Here is a 17,393-nt window from a genome sequence, read left to right on the forward strand (position 1 = left end):
GTTTGGAGGCTAAATACAACATTGTTACAAGATCCTAAGGTAAGAACAGATTTTAAAGCGTTTTTTAATTATTTAAGAACAAAACAACAAAAATTTTTAACTCTGCTAGAATGGTGGGAATACAGCAAGATGAAGATAAAAAGTTTTTTTATCAAGGTCAGCATAGCCAATGCAAGAGAAAAGTCCGCTTGGCATAAAAGGCTTATTACTAAATTGCAGACCTGTTATCAACTAAGAGATGTGGGACTTGAAATGGACGATTTAATTGAAGCAACAAAAAAAGAAATTAAAAAGAGTATAGAGTCGAAGGGTAAGGAAATAATTTATAACTCAAAAATTGAAGTGATGGAGAAAAATGAAAAGTGCTCAAGATTTTTTTTTAAAAAAGTAGTTGCTGCTAAGGAAATGATAACAGAATTAGAGGGTGAAACTACAACTGAAGGTATGCTCAACCAAGCTCACCAGTTTTATCAGCAGCTTTTTAATGAGAAAACTATAGACCAGTCTTTTACTGAAGATGCCCTTAATTCATTAAAAAATAGTCTGAGCCGCGAAGACCAAGAATTGTTATGCACTGAAGTCACCTTGTCGGAAGTAGATGCTGCTATCAAAAGTTTTTCCTATGGGAAAACCCCTGGTTCTGACGGTTTGCCTGTTGAATTTTATCGTGAATTTTGGAATTTTTTAAAACCCGACTTGTTTTTAGTAATCAAAGAAGCTTTTAAGTGTGATATCCTGCCTATATCTTGGAGAAGTGGTCTGGTCTCCCTGATTTTTAAAAAAGGAGCCAAATCCCATCTGGCAAACTGGAGACCAATCACACTGTTGAATGTTGATTACAAGTTGATGTCCAAAATTTTAGTGAACCGTTTTAAAAAAGTTTTATCCAAAGTTATTTATGAAGACCAGGTATGTGGGGTGCCAGGAAGAGGAGTTGCGGAGCATCTCAATACCATCCGCGATGTCATATGGTACCAGCAATCCAGGAAGCAAGACTTAGCAATTTTATCGTTGGATTTTCAAAAGGCTTTTGATCGTGTCTCTCATTGTTTTTTATGGTTGGTTTTAAAAAAAATGGGCTTCCCTGAAATTTTTATCAAGCAAGTGGCACTTTTATATAAGAACTCTTTTAGTAAAATTTTAATCAATGGATTTTTGTCTAATGAAGTGTTTTTGCATTCAGGTGTGAAGCAAGGCTGCCCTTTGTCCTCAGTGCTATTTATATGTGCAATAGAGCCTCTTTTATCTATGCTACGAGAGGATAAAGTGATTAAAGGTGTCCCTATCCCTGGAGGACATGGAAGAGATGTGAAGGTAATGGGCTACATGGATGATATTACTATTTTTTGTTCATCACCTGCCGCTCTCAGGAGAGCTATAAGAACGACCAATTTTTTTTGTGAAGCCTCAGGTTTTAAGTTAAACATTGAGAAATGTGATTGTTTTGTCCGTGGCAATTGGGCGGATGTGTCCATCCCTGATCTCCCGATGCAGTCAGAGAAGATTAAAATTCTGGGCGTGATTTTTGATCGACAGAATGATGGAATGAAGAGCTGGGATGGAGTAAGGGACAAAATACAAAAGAAGATTGACTTTTGGAAATTAAGAAAATTAACAATCGAAGGTAAAGTTTTAATTATTAAGGCCCTTCTGCTTCCTGTCATGTTATATCTCAGTTATGTTTATCCCCCAAGTGACCTTACAGCGAGAAGATTACAGAGAATGCTGTTTGAATTTGTGTGGAACTCTAAGTTCGAAAAGGTGAAGAGAGAAACAATGTACAAGATGCACCACCTTGGTGGTAAGGATGTTCCCAACGTCAAACTGTTTTTATACTCCAAGTTTTTTAGCCTCTGTTTTAAATATATGTTTGCTTCAAGCCCTTGGGCACATTTTTTAAGATATGCAGCTGGCCACATTTTTAGGAGGCGAAAGTGGATATCCATTTCTTTAACAAGCCCAGTGTTGTTATCACCTCCACAACAATATGCCATCCTGGAGAAAGTTATCAGATTATATGGCCTAGATTCTTTTGAGATGGAGACATTGAAGAATGCAAGGAAGCTGCTGCAGCAATTAAAAAAGAAAGAAACTTTGACGCCCATAAGCCATTATTCATATAGCAGAGTCACTAAAATATGGAATTTAACAAATGCACCTTACCTGATGAATCAACATAAAGACTTAGCTTGGATGATTGTGCAGGAATGTTTACCGACTCGTGATTTCCAGTATAAAAGAAGACTTAGCACTATACAAACCTGCCCGAGGCATCAGTGCAATAATGATGAGACTACTATGCACCTTATTTGGAATTGTGATTTTGCACAGCAAGTGTGGAAAGACTGTGGTGAGCTTTTAAAATTTTTATCTGGTCTTAATTTTTTAAGCCATGAAGTGGTTTTATATGGGATTTTACCAAACATGACGAAAGAAAAAGAGAGAGTTTTATGGTGCACTTTGAGTTGTGTTAAAAGTGCTCTATGGAAGACCAGAAACATATTGTTGTTTAAAAGAGACTATATAGAAGTCAAGGATTGTATAAGACTGGCATTAAGTGAAATTTATATGTACTACCTAATGGATATGAAGAAGCTTGGAAAGAAAAGAGCCCTGAGTATATGGAACTATCACCTATGGAAGATGTTATTTTAAAGCTCTGAAGAAAAGATAAAGACTACGATATTTTAAATATAAACGCAAAATCTGTTCTTATCAGTTTAATATCTGATACGTCCCCTATCTGGGGACCATATATTAAATGGATTTTTAGAACAGGGAGATGGAAAAAGAGCTTGCTCTGTCCACTCCACGCATTGACCTGGTATTGCAGTATCTCCAGGACCGGTGCACCCCTTCTTTAATGCAGTTTCTAAAATCAGAAAGAATTGAATTCAATGTTTTTTGTTCATTTTGCTTGTTTGTCGGATTTGGGGATGGACTCTTTGGCTTTGCTTTTCTTCTCCTCATTGGATTTTTCATGTTCAAAGTTGCAGAAGCCAGATTACAAGCTCATTTTGGTTCAACTTCAGCAACTGTGCATTGCATTGCCATGTAATGTGATGCAATGCTATCTTTCTAGCTCTCCCTTTTTACTTCCTTTTGGATAAACAGACATATTAGGCAAGCATTTTGGAGCTTTCACCTAAATAACTACAGGTGGTGAGATAAGCTGCACAATATAATTGACCTTTCAGTATATTGTTGCACACACACCATCTATTTAGCAAATGCCCTTGTTATCAACAGCAGCCTTTTAAACTCACCTGAGCTAACAGGTATGTGCGCTGGTTACTCTGCTGCGCTTAAAATTTCTTTTTTGGTTTGCTACAATGCCTTTTCTGAAACGTTGTCTCCTTCTGCTGGAACACTGACTTCTTTCATTTAATGCCTGCAGACTATAAAAGAGAACCCAACCCAAAAAGTTTGGTTGATTAGTCTGTGGCATTCTGTTAAACTGTTGCTTATGGCGGTCTCTGTGAGCTTCTCAGCGACATTCAGCCAGCCAGGTATCCTGCCTGCAGTAGATGGAATGTGGCAATGGAACGCTGGCTGCGCGTGTCATAATAGGCTCTGAGCCTTTATATACCTGTGCACAGCAGCAGTCACCTTCAGTCTGCTGCTGGACAGCCAGCAGCAGCAGCAGCATGAGAGGTATGTAATCAGGAGCCCTCCTGCTAAGGGTAGACAGCTGCTCGTTCCACCCCACCCCCCGCCTTAATTGGTTCTCCTCCCTTCCAACGGTGTTGAGGCGGGTGGGAACAGCAGGGGGTGAAGGTGCTGTGTTTAAAGAGGTGGAGTTATGCAGATCTAAAACGCGTGGATTGCAGCAGCAGCAAGCCGAAAAGTGCAGGCATGTAAGGGATCTAGAGGTTGACAACATGTCTTCTTAACGGGAGTCCAGGAGCTCATCTCCACAAATGGACTTTTCAGGATCCTTGGGTGGCTCCGTAGTTTGAAACCAATTCTGGTTATCGCTTCTCGGCCTTTTGGCTAAGATCAAGTGTAGTATCTGTTCTTATCAGTTTAATATCTGATACGTCCCCTATCTGGGGACCATATATTAAATGGATTTTTAGAACAGGGAGATGGAAAAAGAGCTTGCTCTGTCCACTCCACGCATTGACCTGGTATTGCAGTATCTCCAGGACCGGTGCACCCCTTCTTTAATGCAGTTTCTAAAATCAGAAAGAATTGAATTCAATGTTTTTTGTTCATTTTGCTTGTTTGTCGGATTTGGGGATGGACTCTTTGGCTTTGCTTTTCTTCTCCTCATTGGATTTTTCATGTTCAAAGTTGCAGAAGCCAGATTACAAGCTCATTTTGGTTCAACTTCAGCAACTGTGCATTGCATTGCCATGTAATGTGATGCAATGCTATCTTTCTAGCTCTCCCTTTTTACTTCCTTTTGGATAAACAGACATATTAGGCAAGCATTTTGGAGCTTTCACCTAAATAACTACAGGTGGTGAGATAAGCTGCACAATATAATTGACCTTTCAGTATATTGTTGCACACACACCATCTATTTAGCAAATGCCCTTGTTATCAACAGCAGCCTTTTAAACTCACCTGAGCTAACAGGTATGTGCGCTGGTTACTCTGCTGCGCTTAAAATTTCTTTTTTGGTTTGCTACAATGCCTTTTCTGAAACGTTGTCTCCTTCTGCTGGAACACTGACTTCTTTCATTTAATGCCTGCAGACTATAAAAGAGAACCCAACCCAAAAAGTTTGGTTGATTAGTCTGTGGCATTCTGTTAAACTGTTGCTTATGGCGGTCTCTGTGAGCTTCTCAGCGACATTCAGCCAGCCAGGTATCCTGCCTGCAGTAGATGGAATGTGGCAATGGAACGCTGGCTGCGCGTGTCATAATAGGCTCTGAGCCTTTATATACCTGTGCACAGCAGCAGCCACCTTCAGTCTGCTGCTGGACAGCCAGCAGCAGCAGCAGCAGGAGAGGTATGTAATCAGGAGCCCTCCTGCTAAGGGTAGACAGCTGCTCGTTCCACCCCACCCCCCGCCTTAATTGGTTCTCCTCCCTTCCAACGGTGTTGAGGCGGGTGGGAACAGCAGGGGGTGAAGGTGCTGTGTTTAAAGAGGTGGAGTTATGCAGATCTAAAACGCGTGGATTGCAGCAGCAGCAAGCCGAAAAGTGCAGGCATGTAAGGGATCTAGAGGTTGACAACATGTCTTCTTAACGGGAGTCCAGGAGCTCATCTCCACAAATGGACTTTTCAGGATCCTTGGGTGGCTCCGTAGTTTGAAACCAATTCTGGTTATCGCTTCTCGGCCTTTTGGCTAAGATCAAGTGTAGTATCTGTTCTTATCAGTTTAATATCTGATACGTCCCCTATCTGGGGACCATATATTAAATGGATTTTTAGAACAGGGAGATGGAAAAAGAGCTTGCTCTGTCCACTCCACGCATTGACCTGGTATTGCAGTATCTCCAGGACCGGTGCACCCCTTCTTTAATGCAGTTTCTAAAATCAGAAAGAATTGAATTCAATGTTTTTTGTTCATTTTGCTTGTTTGTCGGATTTGGGGATGGACTCTTTGGCTTTGCTTTTCTTCTCCTCATTGGATTTTTCATGTTCAAAGTTGCAGAAGCCAGATTACAAGCTCATTTTGGTTCAACTTCAGCAACTGTGCATTGCATTGCCATGTAATGTGATGCAATGCTATCTTTCTAGCTCTCCCTTTTTACTTCCTTTTGGATAAACAGACATATTAGGCAAGCATTTTGGAGCTTTCACCTAAATAACTACAGGTGGTGAGATAAGCTGCACAATATAATTGACCTTTCAGTATATTGTTGCACACACACCATCTATTCAGCAAATGCCCTTGTTATCAACAGCAGCCTTTTAAACTCACCTGAGCTAACAGGTATGTGCGCTGGTTACTCTGCTGCGCTTAAAATTTCTTTTTTGGTTTGCTACAATGCCTTTTCTGAAACGTTGTCTCCTTCTGCTGGAACACTGACTTCTTTCATTTAATGCCTGCAGACTATAAAAGAGAACCCAACCCAAAAAGTTTGGTTGATTAGTCTGTGGCATTCTGTTAAACTGTTGCTTATGGCGGTCTCTGTGAGCTTCTCAGCGACATTCAGCCAGCCAGGTATCCTGCCTGCAGTAGATGGAATGTGGCAATGGAACGCTGGCTGCGCGTGTCATAATAGGCTCTGAGCCTTTATATACCTGTGCACAGCAGCAGCCACCTTCAGTCTGCTGCTGGACAGCCAGCAGCAGCAGCAGCAGGAGAGGTATGTAATCAGGAGCCCTCCTGCTAAGGGTAGACAGCTGCTCGTTCCACCCCACCCCCCGCCTTAATTGGTTCTCCTCCCTTCCAACGGTGTTGAGGCGGGTGGGAACAGCAGGGGGTGAAGGTGCTGTGTTTAAAGAGGTGGAGTTATGCAGATCTAAAACGCGTGGATTGCAGCAGCAGCAAGCCGAAAAGTGCAGGCATGTAAGGGATCTAGAGGTTGACAACATGTCTTCTTAACGGGAGTCCAGGAGCTCATCTCCACAAATGGACTTTTCAGGATCCTTGGGTGGCTCCGTAGTTTGAAACCAATTCTGGTTATCGCTTCTCGGCCTTTTGGCTAAGATCAAGTGTAGTATCTGTTCTTATCAGTTTAATATCTGATACGTCCCCTATCTGGGGACCATATATTAAATGGATTTTTAGAACAGGGAGATGGAAAAAGAGCTTGCTCTGTCCACTCCACGCATTGACCTGGTATTGCAGTATCTCCAGGACCGGTGCACCCCTTCTTTAATGCAGTTTCTAAAATCAGAAAGAATTGAATTCAATGTTTTTTGTTCATTTTGCTTGTTTGTCGGATTTGGGGATGGACTCTTTGGCTTTGCTTTTCTTCTCCTCATTGGATTTTTCATGTTCAAAGTTGCAGAAGCCAGATTACAAGCTCATTTTGGTTCAACTTCAGCAACTGTGCATTGCATTGCCATGTAATGTGATGCAATGCTATCTTTCTAGCTCTCCCTTTTTACTTCCTTTTGGATAAACAGACATATTAGGCAAGCATTTTGGAGCTTTCACCTAAATAACTACAGGTGGTGAGATAAGCTGCACAATATAATTGACCTTTCAGTATATTGTTGCACACACACCATCTATTCAGCAAATGCCCTTGTTATCAACAGCAGCCTTTTAAACTCACCTGAGCTAACAGGTATGTGCGCTGGTTACTCTGCTGCGCTTAAAATTTCTTTTTTGGTTTGCTACAATGCCTTTTCTGAAACGTTGTCTCCTTCTGCTGGAACACTGACTTCTTTCATTTAATGCCTGCAGACTATAAAAGAGAACCCAACCCAAAAAGTTTGGTTGATTAGTCTGTGGCATTCTGTTAAACTGTTGCTTATGGCGGTCTCTGTGAGCTTCTCAGCGACATTCAGCCAGCCAGGTATCCTGCCTGCAGTAGATGGAATGTGGCAATGGAACGCTGGCTGCGCGTGTCATAATAGGCTCTGAGCCTTTATATACCTGTGCACAGCAGCAGCCACCTTCAGTCTGCTGATGGACAGCCAGCAGCAGCAGCAGCAGGAGAGGTATGTAATCAGGAGCCCTCCTGCTAAGGGTAGACAGCTGCTCGTTCCACCCCACCCCCCGCCTTAATTGGTTCTCCTCCCTTCCAACGGTGTTGAGGCGGGTGGGAACAGCAGGGGGTGAAGGTGCTGTGTTTAAAGAGGTGGAGTTATGCAGATCTAAAACGCGTGGATTGCAGCAGCAGCAAGCCGAAAAGTGCAGGCATGTAAGGGATCTAGAGGTTGACAACATGTCTTCTTAACGGGAGTCCAGGAGCTCATCTCCACAAATGGACTTTTCAGGATCCTTGGGTGGCTCCGTAGTTTGAAACCAATTCTGGTTATCGCTTCTCGGCCTTTTGGCTAAGATCAAGTGTAGTATCTGTTCTTATCAGTTTAATATCTGATACGTCCCCTATCTGGGGACCATATATTAAATGGATTTTTAGAACAGGGAGATGGAAAAAGAGCTTGCTCTGTCCACTCCACGCATTGACCTGGTATTGCAGTATCTCCAGGACCGGTGCACCCCTTCTTTAATGCAGTTTCTAAAATCAGAAAGAATTGAATTCAATGTTTTTTGTTCATTTTGCTTGTTTGTCGGATTTGGGGATGGACTCTTTGGCTTTGCTTTTCTTCTCCTCATTGGATTTTTCATGTTCAAAGTTGCAGAAGCCAGATTACAAGCTCATTTTGGTTCAACTTCAGCAACTGTGCATTGCATTGCCATGTAATGTGATGCAATGCTATCTTTCTAGCTCTCCCTTTTTACTTCCTTTTGGATAAACAGACATATTAGGCAAGCATTTTGGAGCTTTCACCTAAATAACTACAGGTGGTGAGATAAGCTGCACAATATAATTGACCTTTCAGTATATTGTTGCACACACACCATCTATTTAGCAAATGCCCTTGTTATCAACAGCAGCCTTTTAAACTCACCTGAGCTAACAGGTATGTGCGCTGGTTACTCTGCTGCGCTTAAAATTTCTTTTTTGGTTTGCTACAATGCCTTTTCTGAAACGTTGTCTCCTTCTGCTGGAACACTGACTTCTTTCATTTAATGCCTGCAGACTATAAAAGAGAACCCAACCCAAAAAGTTTGGTTGATTAGTCTGTGGCATTCTGTTAAACTGTTGCTTATGGCGGTCTCTGTGAGCTTCTCAGCGACATTCAGCCAGCCAGGTATCCTGCCTGCAGTAGATGGAATGTGGCAATGGAACGCTGGCTGCGCGTGTCATAATAGGCTCTGAGCCTTTATATACCTGTGCACAGCAGCAGCCACCTTCAGTCTGCTGCTGGACAGCCAGCAGCAGCAGCAGCAGGAGAGGTATGTAATCAGGAGCCCTCCTGCTAAGGGTAGACAGCTGCTCGTTCCACCCCACCCCCCGCCTTAATTGGTTCTCCTCCCTTCCAACGGTGTTGAGGCGGGTGGGAACAGCAGGGGGTGAAGGTGCTGTGTTTAAAGAGGTGGAGTTATGCAGATCTAAAACGCGTGGATTGCAGCAGCAGCAAGCCGAAAAGTGCAGGCATGTAAGGGATCTAGAGGTTGACAACATGTCTTCTTAACGGGAGTCCAGGAGCTCATCTCCACAAATGGACTTTTCAGGATCCTTGGGTGGCTCCGTAGTTTGAAACCAATTCTGGTTATCGCTTCTCGGCCTTTTGGCCAAGATCAAGTGTAGTATCTGTTCTTATCAACTGGAGGGACTCAAGCCCGACTTGTGGAAGCCCAAAACTATCCACAAGCTAATCAGAGCCAAGGATGACGTGGAGAACATCACAGGACTTCACCAGGACACGCTGGAGACTGTGTGGACAAATGTGTCGTCTGACAGGCTGACCAACGGGCACAAGGACTTGTCGTGGATGGCGATTCAGGGCGGACTGCCCGTCCGGTCATTCTTGCATGCCCGGAACCTGTGCAAGACCCGGTACTGCCCAAGGTGCCCCTTCGTGGAGGAAACATCTTTGCACACTTTTTGGGACTGCGGATTTGCACAGCGCCTATTGACTGCACTTGAGGACGACCTGAGGAACTCTGTCCCCAGGGCGAGCCTATCGCACCATTCTGTGCTTTACGGACTCTTCCCTGGGGTTCATACCGTCGGAGCCATCCAGGAGGCTTGGCGCCTTATGAACTGCTTCAAGGATGCCGTTTGGGTCGCCAGGAACCGGCTCATCTTGAGGAGGGAGAGGATGTCCATCCAGGACTGCCGCAGGCTGATCCACAGCCTGCTCAGAGACTATTCCATCATGGACGGTCCGGAGGACGAGGACGAGGACTAAACCCCTCCTCCCCCTCTCCCCTTATTTGTCTTGTCTTTCAATAAAGCTTCGGGCCTGTGATTTTCCCCTCCCCATCCCCTTTTTCCCAATCCCCATCCCTTATCACGGTTCGTCGTACTGTATTGATTGACATGCTTTTTCTTTCAGATTGAGTGTTTTGTGTAGCATAGGGGTGTGATGTGTCTAGTTAGTGCGTCGTATCCTCATGCTATGTAAATATGATGTAGAATTCTGTGTGTACTGGGCTGCGGCACTGTACACTGTCTGTTAACTTATTTTTTGTGCTAATAAAAGATATATTCAATCAAAAAAATCTGTTCTTATCAGTTTAATATCTGATACGTCCCCTATCTGGGGACCATATATTAAATGGATTTTTAGAACAGGGAGATGGAAAAAGAGCTTGCTCTGTCCACTCCACGCATTGACCTGGTATTGCAGTATCTCCAGGACCGGTGCACCCCTTCTTTAATGCAGTTTCTAAAATCAGAAAGAATTGAATTCAATGTTTTTTGTTCATTTTGCTTGTTTGTCGGATTTGGGGATGGACTCTTTGGCTTTGCTTTTCTTCTCCTCATTGGATTTTTCATGTTCAAAGTTGCAGAAGCCAGATTACAAGCTCATTTTGGTTCAACTTCAGCAACTGTGCATTGCATTGCCATGTAATGTGATGCAATGCTATCTTTCTAGCTCTCCCTTTTTACTTCCTTTTGGATAAACAGACATATTAGGCAAGCATTTTGGAGCTTTCACCTAAATAACTACAGGTGGTGAGATAAGCTGCACAATATAATTGACCTTTCAGTATATTGTTGCACACACACCATCTATTTAGCAAATGCCCTTGTTATCAACAGCAGCCTTTTAAACTCACCTGAGCTAACAGGTATGTGCGCTGGTTACTCTGCTGCGCTTAAAATTTCTTTTTTGGTTTGCTACAATGCCTTTTCTGAAACGTTGTCTCCTTCTGCTGGAACACTGACTTCTTTCATTTAATGCCTGCAGACTATAAAAGAGAACCCAACCCAAAAAGTTTGGTTGATTAGTCTGTGGCATTCTGTTAAACTGTTGCTTATGGCGGTCTCTGTGAGCTTCTCAGCGACATTCAGCCAGCCAGGTATCCTGCCTGCAGTAGATGGAATGTGGCAATGGAACGCTGGCTGCGCGTGTCATAATAGGCTCTGAGCCTTTATATACCTGTGCACAGCAGCAGCCACCTTCAGTCTGCTGCTGGACAGCCAGCAGCAGCAGCAGCAGGAGAGGTATGTAATCAGGAGCCCTCCTGCTAAGGGTAGACAGCTGCTCGTTCCACCCCACCCCCCGCCTTAATTGGTTCTCCTCCCTTCCAACGGTGTTGAGGCGGGTGGGAACAGCAGGGGGTGAAGGTGCTGTGTTTAAAGAGGTGGAGTTATGCAGATCTAAAACGCGTGGATTGCAGCAGCAGCAAGCCGAAAAGTGCAGGCATGTAAGGGATCTAGAGGTTGACAACATGTCTTCTTAACGGGAGTCCAGGAGCTCATCTCCACAAATGGACTTTTCAGGATCCTTGGGTGGCTCCGTAGTTTGAAACCAATTCTGGTTATCGCTTCTCGGCCTTTTGGCTAAGATCAAGTGTAGTATCTGTTCTTATCAGTTTAATATCTGATACGTCCCCTATCTGGGGACCATATATTAAATGGATTTTTAGAACAGGGAGATGGAAAAAGAGCTTGCTCTGTCCACTCCACGCATTGACCTGGTATTGCAGTATCTCCAGGACCGGTGCACCCCTTCTTTAATGCAGTTTCTAAAATCAGAAAGAATTGAATTCAATGTTTTTTGTTCATTTTGCTTGTTTGTCGGATTTGGGGATGGACTCTTTGGCTTTGCTTTTCTTCTCCTCATTGGATTTTTCATGTTCAAAGTTGCAGAAGCCAGATTACAAGCTCATTTTGGTTCAACTTCAGCAACTGTGCATTGCATTGCCATGTAATGTGATGCAATGCTATCTTTCTAGCTCTCCCTTTTTACTTCCTTTTGGATAAACAGACATATTAGGCAAGCATTTTGGAGCTTTCACCTAAATAACTACAGGTGGTGAGATAAGCTGCACAATATAATTGACCTTTCAGTATATTGTTGCACACACACCATCTATTTAGCAAATGCCCTTGTTATCAACAGCAGCCTTTTAAACTCACCTGAGCTAACAGGTATGTGCGCTGGTTACTCTGCTGCGCTTAAAATTTCTTTTTTGGTTTGCTACAATGCCTTTTCTGAAACGTTGTCTCCTTCTGCTGGAACACTGACTTCTTTCATTTAATGCCTGCAGACTATAAAAGAGAACCCAACCCAAAAAGTTTGGTTGATTAGTCTGTGGCATTCTGTTAAACTGTTGCTTATGGCGGTCTCTGTGAGCTTCTCAGCGACATTCAGCCAGCCAGGTATCCTGCCTGCAGTAGATGGAATGTGGCAATGGAACGCTGGCTGCGCGTGTCATAATAGGCTCTGAGCCTTTATATACCTGTGCACAGCAGCAGCCACCTTCAGTCTGCTGCTGGACAGCCAGCAGCAGCAGCAGCAGCAGGAGAGGTATGTAATCAGGAGCCCTCCTGCTAAGGGTAGACAGCTGCTCGTTCCACCCCACCCCCCGCCTTAATTGGTTCTCCTCCCTTCCAACGGTGTTGAGGCGGGTGGGAACAGCAGGGGGTGAAGGTGCTGTGTTTAAAGAGGTGGAGTTATGCAGATCTAAAATGCGTGGATTGCAGCAGCAGCAAGCCGAAAAGTGCAGGCATGTAAGGGATCTAGAGGTTGACAACATGTCTTCTTAACGGGAGTCCAGGAGCTCATCTCCACAAATGGACTTTTCAGGATCCTTGGGTGGCTCCGTAGTTTGAAACCAATTCTGGTTATCGCTTCTCGGCCTTTTGGCTAAGATCAAGTGTAGTATCTGTTCTTATCAGTTTAATATCTGATACGTCCCCTATCTGGGGACCATATATTAAATGGATTTTTAGAACAGGGAGATGGAAAAAGAGCTTGCTCTGTCCACTCCACGCATTGACCTGGTATTGCAGTATCTCCAGGACCGGTGCACCCCTTCTTTAATGCAGTTTCTAAAATCAGAAAGAATTGAATTCAATGTTTTTTGTTCATTTTGCTTGTTTGTCGGATTTGGGGATGGACTCTTTGGCTTTGCTTTTCTTCTCCTCATTGGATTTTTCATGTTCAAAGTTGCAGAAGCCAGATTACAAGCTCATTTTGGTTCAACTTCAGCAACTGTGCATTGCATTGCCATGTAATGTGATGCAATGCTATCTTTCTAGCTCTCCCTTTTTACTTCCTTTTGGATAAACAGACATATTAGGCAAGCATTTTGGAGCTTTCACCTAAATAACTACAGGTGGTGAGATAAGCTGCACAATATAATTGACCTTTCAGTATATTGTTGCACACACACCATCTATTTAGCAAATGCCCTTGTTATCAACAGCAGCCTTTTAAACTCACCTGAGCTAACAGGTATGTGCGCTGGTTACTCTGCTGCGCTTAAAATTTCTTTTTTGGTTTGCTACAATGCCTTTTCTGAAACGTTGTCTCCTTCTGCTGGAACACTGACTTCTTTCATTTAATGCCTGCAGACTATAAAAGAGAACCCAACCCAAAAAGTTTGGTTGATTAGTCTGTGGCATTCTGTTAAACTGTTGCTTATGGCGGTCTCTGTGAGCTTCTCAGCGACATTCAGCCAGCCAGGTATCCTGCCTGCAGTAGATGGAATGTGGCAATGGAACGCTGGCTGCGCGTGTCATAATAGGCTCTGAGCCTTTATATACCTGTGCACAGCAGCAGCCACCTTCAGTCTGCTGCTGGACAGCCAGCAGCAGCAGCAGCAGGAGAGGTATGTAATCAGGAGCCCTCCTGCTAAGGGTAGACAGCTGCTCGTTCCACCCCACCCCCCGCCTTAATTGGTTCTCTGCCCTTCCAACGGTGTTGAGGCGGGTGGGAACAGCAGGGGGTGAAGGTGCTGTGTTTAAAGAGGTGGAGTTATGCAGATCTAAAACGCGTGGATTGCAGCAGCAGCAAGCCGAAAAGTGCAGGCATGTAAGGGATCTAGAGGTTGACAACATGTCTTCTTAACGGGAGTCCAGGAGCTCATCTCCACAAATGGACTTTTCAGGATCCTTGGGTGGCTCCGTAGTTTGAAACCAATTCTGGTTATCGCTTCTCGGCCTTTTGGCTAAGATCAAGTGTAGTATCTGTTCTTATCAGTTTAATATCTGATACGTCCCCTATCTGGGGACCATATATTAAATGGATTTTTAGAACAGGGAGATGGAAAAAGAGCTTGCTCTGTCCACTCCACGCATTGACCTGGTATTGCAGTATCTCCAGGACCGGTGCACCCCTTCTTTAATGCAGTTTCTAAAATCAGAAAGAATTGAATTCAATGTTTTTTGTTCATTTTGCTTGTTTGTCGGATTTGGGGATGGACTCTTTGGCTTTGCTTTTCTTCTCCTCATTGGATTTTTCATGTTCAAAGTTGCAGAAGCCAGATTACAAGCTCATTTTGGTTCAACTTCAGCAACTGTGCATTGCATTGCCATGTAATGTGATGCAATGCTATCTTTCTAGCTCTCCCTTTTTACTTCCTTTTGGATAAACAGACATATTAGGCAAGCATTTTGGAGCTTTCACCTAAATAACTACAGGTGGTGAGATAAGCTGCACAATATAATTGACCTTTCAGTATATTGTTGCACACACACCATCTATTTAGCAAATGCCCTTGTTATCAACAGCAGCCTTTTAAACTCACCTGAGCTAACAGGTATGTGCGCTGGTTACTCTGCTGCGCTTAAAATTTCTTTTTTGGTTTGCTACAATGCCTTTTCTGAAACGTTGTCTCCTTCTGCTGGAACACTGACTTCTTTCATTTAATGCCTGCAGACTATAAAAGAGAACCCAACCCAAAAAGTTTGGTTGATTAGTCTGTGGCATTCTGTTAAACTGTTGCTTATGGCGGTCTCTGTGAGCTTCTCAGCGACATTCAGCCAGCCAGGTATCCTGCCTGCAGTAGATGGAATGTGGCAATGGAACGCTGGCTGCGCGTGTCATAATAGGCTCTGAGCCTTTATATACCTGTGCACAGCAGCAGCCACCTTCAGTCTGCTGCTGGACAGCCAGCAGCAGCAGCAGCAGGAGAGGTATGTAATCAGGAGCCCTCCTGCTAAGGGTAGACAGCTGCTCGTTCCACCCCACCCCCCGCCTTAATTGGTTCTCCTCCCTTCCAACGGTGTTGAGGCGGGTGGGAACAGCAGGGGGTGAAGGTGCTGTGTTTAAAGAGGTGGAGTTATGCAGATCTAAAACGCGTGGATTGCAGCAGCAGCAAGCCGAAAAGTGCAGGCATGTAAGGGATCTAGAGGTTGACAACATGTCTTCTTAACGGGAGTCCAGGAGCTCATCTCCACAAATGGACTTTTCAGGATCCTTGGGTGGCTCCGTAGTTTGAAACCAATTCTGGTTATCGCTTCTCGGCCTTTTGGCTAAGATCAAGTGTAGTATCTGTTCTTATCAGTTTAATATCTGATACGTCCCCTATCTGGGGACCATATATTAAATGGATTTTTAGAACAGGGAGATGGAAAAAGAGCTTGCTCTGTCCACTCCACGCATTGACCTGGTATTGCAGTATCTCCAGGACCGGTGCACCCCTTCTTTAATGCAGTTTCTAAAATCAGAAAGAATTGAATTCAATGTTTTTTGTTCATTTTGCTTGTTTGTCGGATTTGGGGATGGACTCTTTGGCTTTGCTTTTCTTCTCCTCATTGGATTTTTCATGTTCAAAGTTGCAGAAGCCAGATTACAAGCTCATTTTGGTTCAACTTCAGCAACTGTGCATTGCATTGCCATGTAATGTGATGCAATGCTATCTTTCTAGCTCTCCCTTTTTACTTCCTTTTGGATAAACAGACATATTAGGCAAGCATTTTGGAGCTTTCACCTAAATAACTACAGGTGGTGAGATAAGCTGCACAATATAATTGACCTTTCAGTATATTGTTGCACACACACCATCTATTTAGCAAATGCCCTTGTTATCAACAGCAGCCTTTTAAACTCACCTGAGCTAACAGGTATGTGCGCTGGTTACTCTGCTGCGCTTAAAATTTCTTTTTTGGTTTGCTACAATGCCTTTTCTGAAACGTTGTCTCCTTCTGCTGGAACACTGACTTCTTTCATTTAATGCCTGCAGACTATAAAAGAGAACCCAACCCAAAAAGTTTGGTTGATTAGTCTGTGGCATTCTGTTAAACTGTTGCTTATGGCGGTCTCTGTGAGCTTCTCAGCGACATTCAGCCAGCCAGGTATCCTGCCTGCAGTAGATGGAATGTGGCAATGGAACGCTGGCTGCGCGTGTCATAATAGGCTCTGAGCCTTTATATACCTGTGCACAGCAGCAGCCACCTTCAGTCTGCTGCTGGACAGCCAGCAGCAGCAGCAGCAGGAGAGGTATGTAATCAGGAGCCCTCCTGCTAAGGGTAGACAGCTGCTCGTTCCACCCCACCCCCCGCCTTAATTGGTTCTCCTCCCTTCCAACGGTGTTGAGGCGGGTGGGAACAGCAGGGGGTGAAGGTGCTGTGTTTAAAGAGGTGGAGTTATGCAGATCTAAAACGCGTGGATTGCAGCAGCAGCAAGCCGAAAAGTGCAGGCATGTAAGGGATCTAGAGGTTGACAACATGTCTTCTTAACGGGAGTCCAGGAGCTCATCTCCACAAATGGACTTTTCAGGATCCTTGGGTGGCTCCGTAGTTTGAAACCAATTCTGGTTATCGCTTCTCGGCCTTTTGGCTAAGATCAAGTGCAGTGATTTAGCGATTGCTGCCTTGGTTTTGGTTGGAGGTGTCTAGGGTACCTGGCTCGTCGGCCTTGGGGGATCGTCCTTACCTAATTGTGGGGACTTCACCCCCTTGCTGCTATAGGCGTGTCGGCTTAGTCCCCAGACAACGGGAAGTGATCATACTCGCTCCTTCTGTGTGTTGGAGTGGAGATTACGCTCATTCTGTTGGAGAATCATGGCAACAGAGGCGGAGTTGTGGCCGAAGTTGGAGGTTCCAGAACATGCACGTGTGGAGACCGCTTTCCGGATTTTTGTCCGGAGAGACTGTCAGAAGGTTAAGGACTTTCGGTTTATTATGAAGGAGATCATCTTGGGTGTCGCAAAGGTGAATAAAGAAGACATCGTGGCAGTTATGGATTATCCCCAAAAGGGTGTCTATGACGTGTTTTTTGAGTCTAGGAAGATTTTGGAGAACTATATGGATTCTTTTGATGAATTGAGACATGAGAAGTTTGTTGGAATTCGGTTTCAACGTCACGTATTTAGTAGTGAAAAGATGGTGACAGTGAAAATGTTTTCACCACTGGTTCCAGAAGAGGACATTGTCACGTTTTTGAGTGGTTTTGCCAAGTCTGTAGTATCAAAAGGTAAAGTAATGAATGAATTCGGAGTATGGACGGGAAAGTGGAAATTTTTTGTGGAATTTAACATGAACAAGGATAGGAGTTTTTCCTACCCG

General features: G+C 44.0%; 9 non-coding genes and 2 pseudogenes across 9 annotated transcripts; all 11 read left to right on the forward strand.

Moving 5' to 3' along the window:
- Positions 1-2,682: 2,682 nt before the first annotated feature.
- Positions 2,683-2,858, forward strand: LOC141221569 (U2 spliceosomal RNA; annotated as a pseudogene).
- Positions 2,859-3,973: 1,115 nt separating this feature from the next.
- On the forward strand, positions 3,974-4,164 carry LOC141221308 (U2 spliceosomal RNA). The gene has a single exon (XR_012289344.1). It is a non-coding gene; the product is annotated as a U2 spliceosomal RNA (small nuclear RNA).
- A 1,115-nt stretch (positions 4,165-5,279) lies between these two features.
- LOC141221309 (U2 spliceosomal RNA) lies at positions 5,280-5,470 on the forward strand. The gene has a single exon (XR_012289345.1). It is a non-coding gene; the product is annotated as a U2 spliceosomal RNA (small nuclear RNA).
- Positions 5,471-6,585: 1,115 nt separating this feature from the next.
- Positions 6,586-6,776, forward strand: LOC141221310 (U2 spliceosomal RNA). Its single transcript, XR_012289346.1, has one exon. It is a non-coding gene; the product is annotated as a U2 spliceosomal RNA (small nuclear RNA).
- A 1,115-nt stretch (positions 6,777-7,891) lies between these two features.
- LOC141221311 (U2 spliceosomal RNA) lies at positions 7,892-8,082 on the forward strand. The gene has a single exon (XR_012289347.1). It is a non-coding gene; the product is annotated as a U2 spliceosomal RNA (small nuclear RNA).
- Positions 8,083-9,197: 1,115 nt separating this feature from the next.
- On the forward strand, positions 9,198-9,291 carry LOC141221614 (U2 spliceosomal RNA; annotated as a pseudogene).
- Positions 9,292-10,109: 818 nt separating this feature from the next.
- LOC141221560 (U2 spliceosomal RNA) lies at positions 10,110-10,303 on the forward strand. Its single transcript, XR_012289587.1, has one exon. It is a non-coding gene; the product is annotated as a U2 spliceosomal RNA (small nuclear RNA).
- A 1,115-nt stretch (positions 10,304-11,418) lies between these two features.
- On the forward strand, positions 11,419-11,609 carry LOC141221312 (U2 spliceosomal RNA). The gene has a single exon (XR_012289348.1). It is a non-coding gene; the product is annotated as a U2 spliceosomal RNA (small nuclear RNA).
- A 1,118-nt stretch (positions 11,610-12,727) lies between these two features.
- Positions 12,728-12,918, forward strand: LOC141221314 (U2 spliceosomal RNA). Its single transcript, XR_012289350.1, has one exon. It is a non-coding gene; the product is annotated as a U2 spliceosomal RNA (small nuclear RNA).
- A 1,115-nt stretch (positions 12,919-14,033) lies between these two features.
- Positions 14,034-14,224, forward strand: LOC141221315 (U2 spliceosomal RNA). Its single transcript, XR_012289351.1, has one exon. It is a non-coding gene; the product is annotated as a U2 spliceosomal RNA (small nuclear RNA).
- A 1,115-nt stretch (positions 14,225-15,339) lies between these two features.
- Positions 15,340-15,530, forward strand: LOC141221316 (U2 spliceosomal RNA). The gene has a single exon (XR_012289352.1). It is a non-coding gene; the product is annotated as a U2 spliceosomal RNA (small nuclear RNA).
- The last annotated feature ends 1,863 nt before the right edge of the window (positions 15,531-17,393 follow it).

This window comes from Phyllobates terribilis, unplaced genomic scaffold (genome assembly GCF_046119375.1).
Source record: "Phyllobates terribilis strain yellow unplaced genomic scaffold, ASM4611937v1 Scaffold_325__1_contigs__length_2139453, whole genome shotgun sequence".
NCBI lineage: Eukaryota > Metazoa > Chordata > Amphibia > Anura > Dendrobatidae > Phyllobates > Phyllobates terribilis.